At 45.3% G+C, this 20,379-nt stretch overlaps 1 pseudogene; it reads left to right on the top strand.

Moving 5' to 3' along the window:
• Positions 1-6,112: 6,112 nt before the first annotated feature.
• On the top strand, positions 6,113-20,170 carry LOC121269505 (annotated as a pseudogene).
• Positions 20,171-20,379: the final 209 nt, after the last annotated feature.

Here is a 20,379-nt window from a genome sequence, read left to right as displayed (position 1 = left end):
AGAATTCGCAGGGGTAGTATGTTGGAATTTGCCCCTGTGCCAACCTTGGCCAATAACAAATAGTTACCGTTTTCCTTTCTTAGGTCAGATAATTTGAATTTTGGTGAACATTTTGGATGGTGAGATGGTTTCTATGAGATTGATGCTGTGAAACGTGTGTCCACTGCTCTTTGTCTCGTCGTACACACAACATTACCATTTTCTGGTTTGTCAGTCGCCTCATCTCTATATTTATGACGGGATACTGGATGGTTATTCTTATTTATTGATGTTACCCGTTGTGTATGGTCTGTTTGGATCAGTGCCGCTGCCAATGGCCCTTTCTGCCACATGCCTTGCAGAATTGCTGGAAAGCTGGGCATTCCCTTGCTGCATGGAGAAGACCACACCCTCCAGATACCTTACTCAGTTTGGCTGTTCTAGCAAGCGTGTCAACAATTGGGGTGTATTCAGGACCTGCAAGCTTTGTTGACCTGCAACAATCGCTTCATACTTACAGCCATCCTTGAGTTGCTCATCGAAGCTATATGTTTTGGGTCTGTCTCGCAGGTCTTTCTGGCACACTTCTATGGTAGTGCACACAATCAACAGCTCAACAATTCTGTCTGCTAGCTCTGCATTTTAAAAATCACTGCATGTACCCTATCCCTGCATCTGCTGATGAAGTGGCCTGTGGGTTCTGTAGGCTGTTTTCGAAATGACATGAGCTCTAGTCAATGAAAATGGAAGTTTAACCTGATTCTGAACCAGTCTTCCAATGTAGTCCATATCTTTTTGGAACCCTTCAGCTCTGCTTCTGTTAATCCTGAAGCATTCAGCCTGTGTAGACCTTCATTCCCAATTGCTAGGTGATTAATCTGGGATGAGTGTCGCTGTAGCCACTCTTGCGCGCTTTTTTGCAGCTCTGCCTGTGAAGGCAAGTTGTGGTGAGAACGCACCATGGAGTAATGGCACCTTTGCTTTCTATTCAATTTATTGTTCAGCAACACTCAAAGCTACACCTTCTCCAGCCTGAATTTTATGACGCTTTTTCTTTGTTTGACTTTCCCTTGCTCGCTATCAATCCGGCCCACACCCTGGTCACTCACCTTCCCCGACTGAGCTAACCTGGTGCTGATCCTCTTGACGCACTGTTCTAAGCATGGAACTGACAGGCTCTGCAATCTCAACATGAGGGATCCATCTGCTTACCAGTTCTTTACTTGAGCATTAGCTCGGTGCTGTGTCTCCAAAGCTTTTCTTCACTGTCACAACACGGCATTTTCAACATTCTCCGGCGTTGTGACTTCATTGAGGCCAAACCAAAACATCAAGGATGTTCTCATGTTCTCATGCCAGGATGATTGCACAATGCTCAGTACCATTGGCAACTCCTCAGATACTGAAGCAGTCCATGTCCGAATGCAGCAAGACCGGGACAATGGATAAGGCTTGGGCTGACAAGTGGCAAGTAACATTCATGCCACACAAGTGCCAGGCAATGACCATCTCCAACAAGAGAGCCTAACCATCGCCCCTTGTTGTTGAATGGCATTACCATCACCGAATCCCCCACTATCAACATCCTGGGGGTTACCACTGATGAGAAACTAAACTGGACTAGCCATATAAATACTGTGGCTACAAGAGCAGATCATAGGCTAGGAATCGTATGACGAGTAACTCATCTCCTGACTCCCCAAAGCCTATTCACAATCTACAAGGCACAAGTCAGGAGTGTGAAGGAATATTCCCCACTTGCCTGGATGAATGCAGCTCCCGCAATACTCAAGAAGCTTGGTATCGTGCAGGACAAAGCAGCCCGCTCAATTGGCACCACATCCACAAACATTCACTCCCTCCACCAAAGCCCTTCTGAGCGATTGGTACCTTGTACAGTAAATAAACCCAAGGTATTATATCATTATAATAATACAACATGTGATCAGAGATGGTGAGACAGGTGACAGTGAGATGAAGTACAGGTGTGACATGGTGAAGAGCCTTAGATTGGGCATAAAGTGCCAAAGTACAGTAGCAGCAGTGTGTACCATCTACAAGATGCACTGCAGGAATTCACCAAGGCTCCTTCGACAGCACCTTCCAAACCCACGACCACTATCATCTAGAAGGACAAGGGCAGCAGGTGGATGGGAACACCATCACCTGGAAGCTGCCCTGCAAGTCACTCACTATCTTGACTTGGAAATATATCGCTGTTCCTTCACTGTCGCTGGGGCAAAGTCCTGGAACTCCCTCCCTAACAGCACTGTGGGTGTACCTACACATGTGGACTGCAGGAGCTCAAGAAGGCAGCTCACCACCACCTTCACAAGGGCAACAAGGGGTGGACAATAAATGCTGGCCCAGCCAGCGAAGCCCACATCCTGTGAATGAATAAAAAATATGTAGCCCGATCTAAGGCGCTGCACCATGTCACACCTGAACTTCATCTCACTGCCAGCTGACTCACCACCTCTGATCATGTGTCGCCTTATTACAATGATATAATACCTTGGGTTTATTTACTGTACAAGACACCAATCGCTCAGAAGGGCTTTGGTAAACACACTGTGGTTTCAGTTATTAAGACTAGGCACATGAGAACAGTTATACATAGGTATAAAGCTTGAAGGACAGAAGTGTGTGCGCTCTGCTCAAACAAAGTGAAATGAAGACTGGATCACATGACACATTTGCCTTCTAGTGATGTCATGCTGATATGCCTCAAAGGCATATTACAGCACGCACGGCATCACAGTAGTTATAACATACCAACCACAAAATAACCCATTTATTCCTGCTAGCTTTATTCTGTCCAAGATCAATTCTCAATCCATGCTAATTTATTACCCCCAGTTCCATGATCCTTAATCTTGTGTAACAACCCATTGTGTGATATCTTATCAGATACCTTTGAAAATTAGTTAGTATCAGTGTTGGTTACTGTGTTTTTTACTTAACTTTGTGGGCCATCTCATCTTGTTGATTGAAATCTCATCTGCAATGGTTCATGAAATACATGCCCAGCAATGCCAATGTATTGTTTCAGAGCTTATTAATTCTGCGTATATAAACATTTTATGACATTTAAATGATTTTGCTTAAAAGTTTCCTTCACGTGTGTGTCTTGAACTCTACAGATGATCCTTTCTCTGACTAAAGATTCATAAAGTTCTCCAAAATTGACAAAAGCTGCCAAAATATTCAGTTGAGTGATACCTCTCTAGTTGTTCTTTCACACTTGGTGACAGGTTAAAAAAAAACCCTCAACTATCTCAACTTTCTCAAGATGTGTTCATCAAGTGTTTGCTGTTCCTTTGTGAGGACATGGTCTACTGCAGCTGTACTCTACCTCATCCTCTCTAGCAGTCTGAAGTAATAAATAGGTGTTTTTATAGAGCACTTTTTACAAATTCAGGATGTCCCTGAATTCAGGGGCTACAGGGTAGATGCAGGAAGGATATTTCCCCTGCCTGGAAGGTCTAGAACCAAAGGGCACAGTCTCAGACTAAGAGGCAGGCCATTTGGGACTTAGATAAGGAGGAATTTCTTCACTCAGTCGTTGGTGAATCTTGGGAATTCTCTATTCCACAGCGCTGTGGGGACTCAATCATTGAGCACATTCAGAACATAAATCAGTAGATTAATGGATACTATTGACATCAAGGAATATGCTGATCATGCAGGAAAGTGTAATTGATCAGGTGATCAGAAATGATCTAGTTAAATGGCAGAGCAGTCTCAAGGGGATGAATGGCTTACTCCTGCTCCTATGTCCGTATGTTCCCTAATTGCTTTTCAACCAATTCAATGTTTTTGAAATGTAGGAAACATGGGCTACTGATTTGTCCACAACCAGGTCCCTCAACAGACAGGAGATAATGAGGGATAATCTATTTTAGGGATGTTAGTTGAGGGGTTAACAAAATAGCCAGGGAGAACTGCCTGCTCTTCATCAAAATAGTGTCATGGGATCTTCTACTGAGAAGACAGCAAGGGACTCAGTTTAACCTCTCCTCTGGAAAACAGGACTCTCGTCAGCACTATACTGGAGCATTATCTCAGAATAAGTGCTTAAGTCACTGGACTTGGAGTTAAACCTATAACCTTCTGACCCAGAGGAGAGAATGCCATCAACTGAGGCACAGCTGACACATAGTAAGCTTTATTTTCTTGTCTCCTTTCAATCATTGCAACTTCCATATATAACTGCGATTCTTTGCAGTATTTCCAGATCAACAAGAAGTTCACTATTTTGAATTGTAATTCTTTGTATTTTTGTTTTATTCATTCATGGGATGTGGGCTTCGCTGGCTGGGCCAGCATTTATTGCCCATCCCTAATTGCCCTTGAGAAGGTGGTGGTGAGCTGCCTTCTTGAATCCCCGCAGTCCCTGTGGTGTAGGTACACCCACCGTGCTGTTAGAGAGGGGGTTCCAGATTTTGACCCAGCCACAGTGAAGGCATGGTGATATAGTTCCAAGTCAGGATGGTGAGTGATTTGGAGGGGGACTTCCAGGTGGTGGTGTTCCCATCTATCTGCTGCCCTTATCCTTCTACATGGTAGTGGTCATGGGTTTGGAAGGTGCTGTTGAAGGAGCCTTGGTGAATCCCTACAGTGCATCTTGTAGATAGTACACACTGCTGCTACAGTGCGTTGGTGCTGGAGGGAGTGAATGGGGTGCCAATCAAGTGGGTTGCTTGTCATTGGTTGTGTCAAGCTTCTTGAATGTTGTGGGAGCTGCATTCATCCAGGTGAGTGGAGAGTGTTCCAACACACTCCTGACTTGTGCCTTGTAGATGGTGAACAGGCTTTTGAGGAGTCAGGAGGTGAGTGTTACTCCCTGCAGGATTCCAGCTCCTGACCAATTCTTGTAGCCACAATATTTATATGGCTAGTCCAGTTCAGTTTTTGGTCAATGGTAACTCCCAGGATGTTGATAGTGGGGGATTCAGTGATGGTAATGCCATTGAACATCAAGGGGCGATGGTTAGATTCTCTCTTTTTGGAGATGGTTATTGCCTGGCACTTGTGTGGTGCGAGTGTTAGTGCTTGAGGAGCTGTAAACTTCTGATATTTTCACTGTGTGCACCACAGTTGCTTAAAAAAATGTTCTTAATTAGAACAAAATTTTGCAGAGCTGGATGGTTAACAAATGAGTTGCTGGCAAGATTTTTTTTACCCTGGTTCTTTCTGGTGCCTTCAAACATCAAAGTAATCTATTTTCTGGCTAAGCAGTGACTTGCAGCAATCATTGCAATTCCGCTGCCCTGTTTTTGCATTTCTCATTCATGGCATCATGAAGTCGGAGACTCTAGCTTCAAACAGTTCATTTAGCACAAGTGTTTTCTGGCTTAGACACTGGGTGGAATCATCCCAGATTTGCACTGAGTGTGGTCTAGGATGGGTGAAATGCCGTCTTACCCGTCGACCACAATGGCGGCTTTTCACAGCGTGTCGTCCCAAACTCACCACATTAGTTATGCATTCCCGGGAAACATGCCGTTTCCATGGCGAGTGAGCTCTCATTCGCCTGCCTCACCATCACCTCACCGCTTCATCACGCCAGGGGCCATATTTAAAGTTGAACCGTGCGCACTCCTCTCAGTGCTTCCAGCCCAGGGCTACTGCAGGGACATGACCACAAGAGGCAAAAAGGCTGCAGCCCCCATGTCGCTGGAACACATTTTAGAAACCATGGAGGTCCTCCACAATGTCCTCTACCACCACTCTGGCCGCAGGATGGGCAGCGGTATGATCAACCAGGCTAGGGAGGCGGTGGTCAACACTTCAAAAAAGGACGGCCACCCAGTACCACAAGAGCATGAATGATTTCCTCCGTTGCGCCAGGGTAAGTCACTCTTCTCATTGCTCTCAACTCACACACTCACAAACCCATCACACATCCACAGGGTCCCCACTCACTGCTGGTTCTAGGGACATCACCATTCACTCTCTAACACACACCTGCATTGTCCTCATCCTGTCCATGGGACCACTCACAACCCACATAGGTCAGGGATAGTTATCATCTGGTCTGGCAGGTGTCCTGCTTACATTCTCTCCATCTCTATTCATGCAGGACAAGCTGGTGCACAACAAAAAGGAGAGGTTGCAGACTGGTGGAGGGATGCCTGACTTCAAGGTCCTCACCGACATTGAAAACAGAGCCATCCAGCTGGCCGGCTTTGACAACAAGGTCGGCGCTGCTTTACCAAGTGAGGATTCAGCAGTGCAACATCCATCAGATGACCATACTGTGGGTGATGTGTCCTGTTTCACGGGCCACCGACATGCACTAATTATCTCCCCTTGCTTCCGCAGGCACATCTGGGAAACAACCGACAGAGTCCACCACCCAGGGCCTCTGATCAAGCCCCAAAGAAACCTCTGAAGAAGAATCAGGAGGCACCCTCCCTGAAGTCCCATCACAGCGCCCACCCATACCCTTCAGCGGTGCAGAGACACACCTCGGTGAGTCCTAGCTTTAGAGTAGCCTCAGGATCACAATCTGGTGAGCACATCGCATTTTCCGATCCAAAGCAGGCGGCGGCAGGGACTTCTCAGGTTCCTGGCGCTCTGAGGGCTACTGGAGGCCAGAGATTTGCTGAGTCCGAGTCAGATGACAAACCTCTGGACTCGGTCATGTCACAGTTGCTGGATCTGCAAAGGCAAGCTCGGGAACATCAGGAAGGGATGTCCGCTGCACTCCTCAGATTGCAAGGCACGATGGAGGAGTCCATCCGCTTTCAGGCTGAGGTGATAGCGCTGGGATGCCAGTGCATTGAGGCCAACACTGGCAGGATGGCGGCCACCATGGAGACCTTGGTCCAGGACTTCACTCCTACACTGTTGCGTGGTTGAACTCCATCACTGATGTCATAGTTGGCCTCCCACAGTATATACGCAAGATGGGTGCCGGGCAGCTCGATTTCACTCCAAAAAACCCTTCTCCTCAAGGAGTCAACCAATGGCCCTGAGGCACCCACTGGGAGGATGATCAGCAGGTTTATCCCCACAGGGCCATCCGTCCAGGTGACTCTGAGAGTGTCTGGCCCACCTGAATCCCCTCTTCTTGTGACCTCAGCAGCTCCAGCTCCACAGGCCGAGAAGAGTGCCACTGCCACACAGCAGGACCCCGAAAGCAGGCCGGGACCCTCCAGGTCGCTCACCAAAGTCACAGACAGGGTGCAGCAATCAACAGGTGGCCTCCACCTCTGCTGTGGATGGCCGGGGAGCACCAACACATAGCAGCAGGGGTTGGAAAGTTAAGAAGATGTAGTTGCACAGCCTGTTCATGGGCGTTATTCACCTGTACATACTGTTCACTATTGTGGATAAGCTCTCAAGAATGTCTCCCTGCCTATGGCTCCTTGTTCTGATGAACAGTGTTAGTGTCACTCAGGTGTGAAACCTTTCTGCACAAGATAAAGGCAGGTTTTTTTAGTCCAGGGCCTCTTCCCTGTGTCTGTGCAGCCTTCAGACCAAAGTGATGGTCTAGCCTCACACTCCCTGGACACATTACTGATGCCTGTGCCTCAGCGGTGCTGGTCATTGCTGCCAGGATGTTGTGGGCAGGCATTATACCATCCTTCTCTCTGTGTACTATCAGCAACTTTAAGGTGGGGCTGGCCCCCATCACTTCAGCACCTGTGATGCTGTGCTCCTGAGGGGCTCAGGTGCTGAAGCATATGCTTTTAAGGTTTAATGGCCATGTCTCTATGATATGACCCTAATCACAGAGGGCAAATGAGCTGCCCTCAGCCAGGCAGGAGTCAGCCATTCTCAGAGGCTGGGTGAAGATCTATGGAGTGTCCTCACTGCATGTCATCATCATCCTCCTGCAGTCAAGTGACTATTAGGGCCTCCACTGCATCTCCATGACAGGAGCATTATCACTGAGGGTATGTGTGTTGCCATAAGCCAGACTAGAGTCAAATGTTGATAGATACAATGTGAGGATCTATGGTGTCTCCTCACTGCACATCGTCATCATCCTCCTGAAATCTAGCAGCTATGAGGGCCTCCCGAGTGTGGTTGCCTCGTCTGACCAGTGTGATGGCCTCACATCATTATCCTCGCCTTCGAGGACCTCCTCACCCTCGTCCCCATCAACATTCTCCTCACCGGAGAAGTGCAGCTTCTCCATCTCCTCCTCAGCCAGCTCCTCTCTCCGTTGCAGTGCCAGGTTGTAAATGGTGCAGCAAGCGACAACGATGTGTGACACCCTCTGTGGACTGTTTTGCAGAGCTCCATCAGACCGGTCCAGGCACTGGAACCTCATTTTCAGCATCCCAATGGCTTACTCCACCAAGTTGCGAGTTGCAGCATGAACCTCGTTACACCATCGCTGAGACTGCCACACGGGTGTCATCAGCCACAGCCTCTGCAGGTAGCCCTTGTCCCCGAGGAGCCATCCCTACAGCTTCTGTAGATATGGAGGTCTACAGGGGTCTGTGACCGACTGAGATTGTAGGAGTTGTGGACACTCCCTGGAAACCATGTACAGACCCGCAGGATGTGTTTGTGGTGGTTGCGCACCAGCTGCACATTCAGTGAATGGAATCCCTTGCAGTTGACGTTGTTGACCATGTGTTGCGATGGAGATCTGAGCGCCACGTGAAAGCAGTCGATGGCACCCTGCACCTGTGGGAAACCCGAAATCTGGGCAACTTCAATCGCTTTTGCATCCTGGCTGTCCTGGTACCGGGCGAAATGCACAAAGTTGTGTGGCCTTTGTGAAGATGGCATCCATGACCTCATGTATGCATTTGTGGGTGGAGGCTTGTGATATCCCACACAGGTCACCTGTGGAACCCTGAAAGGAGCCACTGGTGTAGAAATTGAGCACTGTGGTTACATTCACAGCCACAGGCAGTGGATGCCCTCCATGTTTTCATGACGCCAAATCCTGCAGTAGTTGGCAGATGTGACTGACCAGTTCCCTAGCCATGAGCAATCCTCGGTTCTCAGTCATCTGCAGGAATGAAAGGCTGCGTCTATTGGCTCTGGGTCTAGCTAGGCACCAATCAGCGACAGCACACTTTGGCTCTTCAGCGGTGTTTGTGGGAGCCCCATCTTCCAGAGGGTTCTGCTCCCCCCCTCTCCACACCAAGGATGCTGTCTTCTCCATCATCTTTGCTGTCTGTAAGGCATGAGGCATTCACCAGGCTCCGTGATCCTGATGTACTCGTCCTGCAGGATGAAAGAGAGAGTCACGTGGGTGTACTAGGAACCTGTCTTAGTTACGTCTGAAGGCCCCTTAATACATCCCAGAGACCATTTGGATGGCCAGAGATTAGTGCGCTGCATGGCTGCCCAAAACCCCACCCACCTCTGCCTGACTTCACCCCACTGATTGGCAGCAGCTTTGCCCATTGGTCAACATGCTGTGCTCTTAGCTCAGGCGCAGGCATTCTCTTAACCCACGCTGCAAGGCTGCACTGTTAGCTTGAACGGGGGGGGGGAGACTGGTCCAAACCGGGATGATAATATTTCAAGGGGCTGTGAGGACCCCCACCAGTGACTGCTCGATGGCCAGCTTTAGTGAGGAGATTGTCCAACTGTTCTGCAGTCCATTAAAATGCTCATAACTTTGCAGTCTGTGCCTGAGGGGTGAAAAGCTCTGGGGAACTTGGTGACACTTTGATGCCACTGCGTTGCTTGAGTGGGCAGCTAAGCTAGAAGCCCGGCTCCAATCGTATCACTGTGGCTGCGCCTGAACTGTCTCAGCTGCAGAGGAATGGTCACTTTATACAAAGTATACCTAATGCCTGTCTGCTTCCCTTGCCCACCCTTCCCTCCACCACCCTACACGTGCTTGTGTGCTTCCTGCAACCACAGGGCAGTCCTTGCCCCTAATCCCCAAGTTGTCTCAACTGCAGGGTAGCCCTTGCTCCTCCACCAACACGCCTCAACATTGAACAACAACAGGTGACCCTGGTGAGCACTCCGCAATGTTCTTGTATACTCACCTCTGATTTCCCCTCAAAGTGCAGCGTGCCAAGTGCATGCCTTTTATATGCTGTTGTGAAACACATTGGCATGCAATCACTCTGACGTGGGTGGACGATCCAGCAGGGGGGATGATTCTGGCGCACTGGCCTTATAATGATATGCTTATGTATTATAATGAGGTTCCCAACATCCAATGGCGGGAAACGTCATCTGCCACTGGCGGGTGGAGCGGATGATGGCAAACTGGTTTCACTACATCCTGAAACCTATTTTTGGCCATCTCGCCATATTGTCCAATCACGCCACTGAACATGCCCAACCCCAGTGGGCATGGAAAATCCTGGCCAGTATCTGCGCTCCCACAATGTCTAGTGCTACATACGTCAACGCACAGGGTAATTTCTGGGCTGTACCATTGCTGTTCTTGGCATCCAAGACGGCTGTTAGGACCTTTGCCATTTACCTCGCTACAAAGTGGGATGGAGAGCTAGAGGAGAGGGAAGGGATTTGTTGGAGAAAACGTGTGGGCAAGAGAAAGAGAGAGGTGAGGGGTACAGGGTGAGGAATGATGGGGCACAACAGAGCGATGGTGCGGGGCAGATAAAGGAGGAAGGATAGCCCCCAGTGCATTTTGAGGCAAGGAATCTCATTATGGTGATGCACATGAAAAATGAACTCAGTGCCTGTGATTTCTGAGAACTCAGAGTTTACTGAGCATCTCACTTAATGTGGCAAAAATGGTGTAATTAACCCACTTTTCTCTCCAGCTATCATTTTTGACTATTTCCTTCTCTTGGAAGTGACTATTTAAGCCTCCTTTCCTCAAGTTGCTACTGAATTCAGGGATGTAACAGGATCAAAGCACAAACATATACAGTCATGGTGACAGTAAAGGCCCCTGCTTAGCAGTCCTCACAGATTGCTAAAACAATGTGATCTCAAACTACAATTTTGCATTGCGCCAAGAGTTTAAACAGTCAACTGCCCACCTGAACTGCAGCACTTGAACTTCTGAACATCCTTCATTACTTCAAGGCAACAAGAAGAAGGGAAACTGCCAAATATTGCTGATGATTCGCTTGAAAGCAAGTGACAATACTTGGTATCTGATGCCAGATTTGCTCCTAAACCATGATTAATCTCCAGGGCCTCTCAAAATTTGAAGGTGTATTCCCATCAATGCAGTTCGGCAGTGATTTGGAAATGGAAAATATTGTCAGCTTTCATTACTGTTTCCTCATGCTACAACCTACAGGATAAAAAAAACCCTTTGTGGTTTCACAATCTTTGCACGTGTACTTCCGTGAGATACCTAGTTTGATAGGCATTAGATTATACTGCACATGGTGGAAGGACTCACTGTGTCTAATAGAGACAGACGTGGCATTTCCATTGGGACCTTTGATTTTAACAAGAAGTGAGCAAGATAAAGATATGGGAAAGTAAGAGTCAGCAAGAGGTTTGTGCTTTGATGTCTTGTAGAATGATGCCACATGTGAAAAATCATGATAAATTTATCCTAATGAATGCTGCGCACGTACTTGGTCATGGCATAGGATGTTTGTGGGCCAGCCTCAATAAATAAGTCTGCTCAAGAGGTTGTTTGTTTCACTCATCCTTTTTTGAATATTTTGAATGGCTATCTAAAGCAATGAGGGAATTTCATGCAGTGAATTATAAAGACAACTATTAACTGCATTTTGTGTCTCATTGCAGCTTTGAGCTTCATTGGGTATTTCTTGCAATCTTTCAATTTTAGCTCTTGGATATGTCTGATCGTGGCTATAGTGACACGGGTCAACCATAGTGACAGAGAAAGGCTGCAGTAACAGGGAAAGGCTCGTCTTGTCTCTTGTTTCTTTTTTTAAATGATGCACACAGGCCATCGATATTGCAGCTGGGCTAACTTTATTGATAACACACTTTCCTAACATGAATACATACCTGCAGTGCACAAACTCTATCAAGACAAGCTTCAACATGGTGCTACCTGACCTTCAACCCCCAGGTCAGGTCACCCTGTATATTGTACAGAGTACCATATAGTATCTAATACTGGAGCCCATGACTACAATCAGCTATAATCATGACAAGGCTATGATGATAAAGAAAGACTAGATTGGCAGGAGAAGACTAGAGTGAAAGGGAAAGCCATGATGCTGATCCTGATGCAGTCTCAGATGAATTAACCCTATCAGGTCTGCTATCTTTAAGCTTCCAATTGAAGGAAAACATAATCAGACCACAGCCTTACCATTTATTGTCCAAATATTTTGACTTGAGACATGCTACCTAATGACACATACCTCCTCATGCTCTTAATGAACAGGAGGTGAGAAATGGTTTACTAACCTTACCGGAAGGAAGAGTTCTTGTTTTAAAAACCAGAATGTCCTGTCACAGCTCAAACTGCTCCTCCCCGTGATACTTTGTGTTGATAAGTGCACTGCTCAGTGTAATAAGGCAGACACACTGTGTGTTCAGCTCTCATCCCAAGCCTATTCCAAATGAGCTGACTTCGCTCAAAACTGTAGTTGTGCAATAATGGTTTCAGCACTGGTTTGGGAGGGGGAAAGGAAAGGAGTTTGCACTGTTAAATGACACAGCCAGGAAAGTGTGAGGATAGGATCAAACACAACGTGCAATTGGCTTACAAAAGCTGACACTCACTGTCCAGGCTCACAGACAAAGACAAACCTTTTTGGCCTATCTTTGCAGGTCTGAAATTGGTGACTTGGAAACTAGCGTGTGGTGGGCTGGCAATGTACGGGAGGCTGAAGACCTAAGACTTGCTAGAATTTGAGCCTCAGGCCTCGTTTATATAACATAAAGCAAGCTGTGGCTGTTGATTAGTCATCCCAATGCAGGCATTTGGGGCTTTGTCAGCCCACATGTAAATCCTGGGATAGCAAGAGAGGTAATGGGTTGAAATGGACTCCCTCTGCTCTGTAAAGATTCTGCGAGTCTGATTTCACCCAGAGGGTGGTTGGAGTCTGGAATGAACTTCCTGAGCGGGTGATGGAGGCAGGTTTGATTGAGGTATTCAAAAAGGAATTGGATTGCTATCTGAAAAGAAAGAACGAGCAAGGTTATGCGGATAAGGTGGGTGGGTGGGACGAGGGAGAATGCTTTTTCAGAGAGCCAGTGCAGACTTGTTGGGCCAAATGGCCTCATTCTGTACTGGAAAGATTCTGTGATTTTGATACTGAACAACAACATGAGTCAGTGCTTTAAGGAAGTTTGAAATGTGTGAAGAAAAAAAACATTGTTAATTTACCTGTGTTTGAATGTGTCAGCCATTGTAAATCAACGTAGCTGAGATGTCCCTCCCTATTTGGCTAACCTCCTTCAGCCCTACAACCCTCTGAAATATCTTCGCCCTCCAATTCTGCCTCTTGCATATCCCTAATTTTATTTGCTCCAATATTGGAGACTGTGCCTGCAGTCTGATAGGCCCCAAGTTCTGGAATTCCTTCTGTTAAACCTCACTACCTCTCTCTCCTCCTTTTGGGAACTCCAAGCTATTGTTCAGCTGTTCCAATATGTGACTCAGTGTCAAATTTTGTTTGCAAGTTGTTCTTGTGAATTGTCTTTGTTTTATTTTGTTAAGGGTGCAGTATTATGCCAGCACTTGTTGCTGCTGAGATATCTCATGGAATCCAGTGTAGTTCAATGAAATGTTAGCGAAGAAGCAGCAAAATGTCGAGAGTTGTTTTCAAAAATAGTCAATAATACAACATGACAGTCATACACTTAACTTTAGCATTGGCATGACACATTGAATGGGGAAGCTTTTGGATGCCAAGGCAATCTATAGACAAACACATCTGCAGAAAGTGTAAGCTCTGGATCAGGATTATTGATCCAGAAGCCAAACTGCAGATACTGCGCATATAAGAGAGGTGGGGGGTGGGGGTGGGTGGTGGTGGGGGGGGTGGGGTGGGGTTGGGGGGGTGGGTGGTGGGGGGGTGGGGGGGTGGGGGTGGGTGGTGGGGGGGGTGGGGATGGTGGAGGTGGGGGGGGTGGGGGTGGGTGGTGGTGGGGGTGTGGTGGGTGGTGGGGGGGTGGGGGTTGGCGGCAGGTGGGGGGAAATAATATCTGGTCACTTTATTCTAGAAGATGCCTCTTAGAAAAGGGTTATCTGTTTTGGTCAGCAGTGACAGGCAGGAGGATGTGACCATGAGTGAGGCAGGTAATGGACCGGAGCAGACCGTAGTAGGGGAGGCTCGGACTTTGCAATTGCCAGACAGGTTTGAGGTGCTCACAGCTGTGTAGCCGAAAGCAAGTTCTGAAAGGTGGATGAGCTGTCTGGTTATGGCAGGGGGAGCAAACAGGAATACACTGGTTGTAGGGGATAGTATAGTGAGGGTGATTGACACTGTTCTCTGCAGCAAAGAGCAAGAGTCCTGAAGGCTTTGTTGCCTGCCCGGTGCCAGGGTTCGGGGCATCTGCTCAGGGCTGGAGAGGAACTTGCAGAGAGAGGGGGAAGATCCAGTGATCATGGTCCATGTAGGTACATAGGCAAGACAAGGAAGGAGGTTCTACATAGTCAGTTTGAGAAGCTAGGTACCAAATTAAGAAGCAGAAAGTCAAAGGTAATAATCTCTGGATTATTACCTGATACATGTGCAAATTGGCATAGGGCAACTAAGACTAGGCAGATGAATGTGTGGCTCAAAGACTGGTGTGGGAGAAGCAGGTTCCAGTTTGTGGGGCACTGGCACCAGTACTGAGGAGAGTAGGGGCTGCACTGTTGGGGCGGTCTACACTTGAACTGTCTTGGGACACGTGTTCTTATGAATCGCTTAACTAGAGAAGTAGAGAGTGCTTTAAACTAAACAAGGGGAGTGAGGGATCAAACTTAGGTAGATGTGACAAATTTAATTGAAGGCAGGACACCCATTCCAGCTTGTTGTTGTATATCTCAATCTTATCATTAGAAAGTCACAACAAGAGATCTGGGAGAAGGTTGTCACCCTACCCTCTCAATGTTAGTACAAAGTATTGCTCAGAAAAGAAAGTAGCCTGTTTCAAAACAAAGCTCAAAATATTTACTGTCAGTCATATCTCAGTGGGTTACATTCTCACCTCTGAATCACAGGATTCTGGGTTCTAGATCCACTCCAGGGCTTGAGCACAGAAACTGAGGCTGTCCCATCAGAGCAGTACTGAGGGAGTGCTGCATTTTCAGAGGTGCCATTGTTTGGATGAGACATTAAACCAATGTCTGCTTGGGTAGAGGTAAAAGATCCCATGGCACTATTTCAAAGAAAAAGGGAGTTAGTCCTGCTTAGTATTTATCCCTCAATCAACATCACAGAAAAAAGATTGTCTGCTCCTGATTACATTGTTGTTTGTGGGAGTTTATAGTGTGCAAATTGGCTGCCACATTTCCTACCTTACAATTGTGACTACATTTCAAAAGTACTTCATTGGCTATATAAACACAGCTATTTCTTTCACTTTCTTTGTCACGTGGCAAAATAATTCAGATGGAACTGATTGGAAAAAATGAGAAGAGGTCAGGCAGCACCCAGAGAGAAACAAGGGTTAGATAAACATTTCAGCTATGGGACCTTTACAAATGTTACAAATGATAAGCTTAAAAGTAGATACAGAGCCAGAGAAAAGGAGGGATGAGGGTAAACAAATAACCTCTTAACTCTTTCCCCACATATGCCATTTAATGTTTCCAGCAATTTATGCTTTTATTTCAGAATTTCTGCTGTATTTTGCTATTTGTTTTACTGATGTTGTGTTCTTAGCAACATGGGATGAATGTTTAATATTCCATTATTTGCTTTGCACAAAGAATTGGTTGTTATAATACCATATCAATTAAAATGGGAATTATATATAACTATTGGTAACAAGCAGATCTTTGAGGGCTACTTATAGAAATTCTAATCACAAATAGTCTGTGTAGCTCAATAGGCTCACCTTTTCATAGCTTATTCATAATCTATGGCTTGAAAAATCCAGCCCAATATAATATCAGTATATCATTTTTTTTTGTTTTTCCAGCTCTTTGTGCATTATTTTATATAACTAATAATGTCATTTTCTTTGTAATCATGCCAGCACAAAATGACACTATGATAAGTCTTTTTAATAAATGAAACCTGTAAGAACAAATCAAATCAGTTCCCTGTTCCTGTAGCCTTTCCCTGTCACTAGTCACAAAGACGTATTCAAAAGCTGAAATCGAAGGCTTTTGAGAAATGTCTCCTCAAGGCAGCTCAAAGCCTCATTGACATCAAAGATATTTTTAAAGTTGTGAATAATGAGATCTATTACTCTCTACCTATCTATACCAGTTATATTTCAATACTTTCTGAAACAGACTGAACTCATTGTTAAATGGACCTACATTGAGATTTTACTCCATTTCAGAAAATGTTGTGGATAAAACTGGATTATGTTTCCCAGAAGAAAGCTGTATTGTAAACTTTACAACACTGAAAATTTAACTCTTCATTTAAAGAGCCTCCAACTAAGAACCACCTGACTCGATTTTTCCTCCAGTAGTGGATGATAAATACTCTTTTTATCGATTGGTTCTTGTTTATTAACAACTGCAAATATAGTGTACGTTTTGCTTAGCTTTCACCCCGTTTCCCTTGAAGGGATTTACTCATGTTGGGGTACATTTCCTGATTACATTACTGCAGGCCATCGTGCAGTATCTTATCTCAGTTGCCACCTATTATGTGTGAATTTAGGAGGTTGAGTGTATAGCCAGGTGGGGAGCATTGCAGGCAATACTAATCCTACCCCTCTGATCTCCACAAGTCCCATTTCAGCAGAAAGAGAAGGATAGCACACAGGAAATGCAAAACCAACTTCTTCCTGACTCAGGGATCCAACTGATAATTTTTAGTACCACTAACACAACATCATTTCACACCAAAAAGCTAAGAGTTTCATGTCTAATTAAAAGACCTTATCAATGCGATAGCTGAGCTACATATCATTTACATCCCAGTAAGCTGCAAGGAATACACTTCCCTTTCAACAAAGGGCCTTCCTCAAGATTTCTAATTAAAAGGGGCAGTCACAATGGGAAGAGTGAATTATAATGTGGGCACTCAAAACATAATTAAATGTCACATTGTGACATTGTGTGTATTAAGATGATGCATGACTGGACTTTGTTATTACTTTAATTTGTCTGAAGTATTAGTTTCAGGACATCATTCAAGGTGCCAGCGCTTTTTGTCCCACCTGTATCTAATTTGCAGAACAGTAATTGCTCTAATTAGAGTGGGTGGGTTGAAGTTGCTAACATTATAATTATCTAGTGAAGTCAAGCAACTGCAGTGATATCATCTTGACATGCTCACAGCATTGGAAGTATTAGATTATTATAGAATTAAGTATGTTATGTAAAGTGCAATAAGGCACTTTTAAGCTGTGGGTCTGTAAAAAAGTCAAAGCTGTAAGTGAGAACATGTCCCACAGCCCAAGATGAAAGACTGGGGTCACACAACTAAAGTGGTCACAGTACTAATCTAGACAATAATAAGAAAGAAGTGTTCACATTTGGAAAGAGCAATTATGTGGCACCAAAGCCTCACCTCTCCCTATCTCTATAATCTCCTCCAGCCCCACAATCCTCCAGGATGTGTGTTCTCCGTGAATTCTGTCATCTTGCTTGTCCAGAATTTTAATTACTCCAGGGATGCCTTTAGCTGCCGACTCCCTGAGCTTTAGAATACATTTCTTGAATCTCTCCATCTCTCTACCTCCCTCTCCTCCTTTAAGATGATCCTTAAGCCTGTGGTTGGAGCTAGAGAATCAAGAACTGAAGCCACACAGCGAGAGTTCCGGAAATATCTGGGTTGTGTGTGTTAAATGAATGTGAATTTTAAGGTGTCAAACAACAACAAAGGGTGTGTAATCAAACCACCACTCATTACTGGAAAAAAAGGACTTTTAGTTTGTACAAGTTACATGGTGAGGAAGCCATTTTGTTGGCTGCTTTTAAAATAACAGCAAGAAGCTGTTTTGTGGAGTCAGTGTTCCATCAGAAAGCCATCAAACCAGCTTTGAGTCATCTAAGCAGCCAAGTTAATAAACAGCAATACTTTGAAAGTGGGGGAAGGACTCTTACCACCTCCCCTGCCCCCACCTGTTCCAACTTTGAGTTCACCTGAGAACCAACCTCTTGGACATTCAACTATAAGAAGCCTCACAATTTACTGAGAATCCTCTGCGTTACAAAACCTTCACTTCAACTAAGGCATCGACTTGGCTAAGAAGCTACAGGCCTGCCATGAAGAGACTGAAACAATCATATACGGTAATTGTTTTGTTTTACCTTTATGTGTATCTAATCTTTGTGTGAGTCCAATGAGTGAGACATTGTGGTTTAAACCTCCACAGCATGTGTGGTATAATAAATAACCTTCTCTATTTAAAAACTCACAAAAAGCTTGCTGCTGGGATAACTTAAATTTGGACAATCACTCTGAGGGTAAAAACACACACCTTTTACATACAAATATATTGATTGTGGGCAATAAAAAGGAACACATACATTCTGCCTGTGATGAATTAAACAAACTGTTGTAGATTTAGAAGTAGTGTCATCTCTGCATTGCTCTGAAATAAATCAGACAAATAAGATATACCACAGCCCGGCAAATACATAACAGCAGCATTCTCTGTTCCGATCAGGCAACAATATTTTTCTTGCATCCTACCCAGGGAGGTGTTCAAAGAATCTTTCTAAAGTTGGGAAGTTTCAAACCTGGGGAATTCGAGAAGTGAGGGCTAGAGGGCCTAATATTTAAAACAATTGGGATGAAGTCCAAGAGAACCAAGGCTCGCCTTTTAAACAGCCCACTTTGGCACTCGGCAGACCGTGTGGCTGCCTCGATATGCGTCTGGGGGCGGCGTGCCTGTGAGAAAGTTACGCCACTTGGAGCACTTTTCTCTCCTGAGGTGGGTTCACTGAGCCAGGGGATTCCCTGACTCGAATTGCTGGCCTCAGGAGCAAACATCCAGCCCTTTGACTTTATAGAGAGATAAGAGTCGTTGATGGCACAATGCATTCCTGTGTGCAAAAGGTGTAGTCTGTTATCCTGTTCAGATAGTCATTGAAACGCATATTTGGTTCACAATTGTGCACAATGACCTTGGAAGCTTGCCATTCATCAAACGATGAATCCCTCACCATCATAAGCAATTTACATGTTAAGAGAACAGGACCCTTTGTGGTTGATGGATACCATTAGATTAAACAATGGCTCCCAGATTTTTATATGAACATAGTCTAACACAGAATCTTGGAGAAACTAGCAATAGCACAAAACTATCTCAGCAATGCTGGCAGAATAGATGAACCTGCCAACTTCTGGAACAGTACATCAGTCACCTGCTGAATGCAGGTGGACACATTGTACTTTGAGTAATGCCAGCAAAATCATTCGCAGTGCCTTGAACATCACTGTGGAAAATAAATTTATTGCTGCTGTCAATTTAACACCTAGAGGCAAAAAAGTTGGAGTCACTTAGATCCCTTCAAATTCAGGTGCTATTAATTGGCACAGGTCATGCCTGCTTTTTCTGCTTCTGCTCAGATGCTGCTTCACTGACAAACAGAAGGTATGCAAATCCTTTTCACATGCTAAGGCCGACCGATTTACTAATATCCTTTGCAGAACCATCCATATCTACCCTGACCTCTATAGGGCTTCAGTCCTGCACTAACATAATTGACCGTTAGCTCACCTAGAAGGTCACTCAACTGCATCTAACCACCAGTGGCTCAAAAAAGCACATCAATACCTGCCAAGTTGCCATCCAGATTGAGAAAGATCAGGAAGTTAAGAGGACGCATTAGCTATGGTCATGGCCATATTGGCAAACATAGGAAGCATCCTGGTGGTCGTGCCAATGCTGGTGGTATGCATCATCACAGAATCAACTTTGATAAATATCATCCAGGTTACTTTGGAAAAGTTGGTATGAGACAGTACCATCTGAAGAGGAATCAATTGTTCTGTCCGACCATAAATCTGGATGAGCTGTGGATGCTGGTCAGTGAACAGATTAAACTATGCCAAGAAACCTGAAGGACCAGCACCTGTTGTTGATGTTGTGCATGCTTGTTACTATAAAGTCCTGGTTAAAGGAAGACTGCCAGATCACTCAGGCAATGTTCTTCAGTAGGAAGGCTGAAGAGAAGACCAAGGAGATTGGTGGAGCCTGTCAATTGATGGCATAAATTTTATAATTGGGAGTACAAATAAAATACTGTCACTTTAAAAAGAAAAACCTCCTCATACCAGCTAGGCAGAGAAAATGAAGGCAGGTCTTGCCAACAATTTAGCACTTCTCACCACATCACTTGCACTTGACTTCTGTCATGTAGCGACTTCAAACATTGAGTTACGTTATCCAATGTTTATCACAGTAAGCTTAGTTTACTGAGAT

The sequence above is a fragment of the Carcharodon carcharias genome, chromosome 25, assembly GCF_017639515.1.
Source record: "Carcharodon carcharias isolate sCarCar2 chromosome 25, sCarCar2.pri, whole genome shotgun sequence".
NCBI classification, from domain to species: Eukaryota; Metazoa; Chordata; class Chondrichthyes; order Lamniformes; family Lamnidae; genus Carcharodon; species Carcharodon carcharias.
Note: the sequence above shows the minus strand (reverse complement) of the source record. Positions and strands in the feature narration are given on the sequence as shown.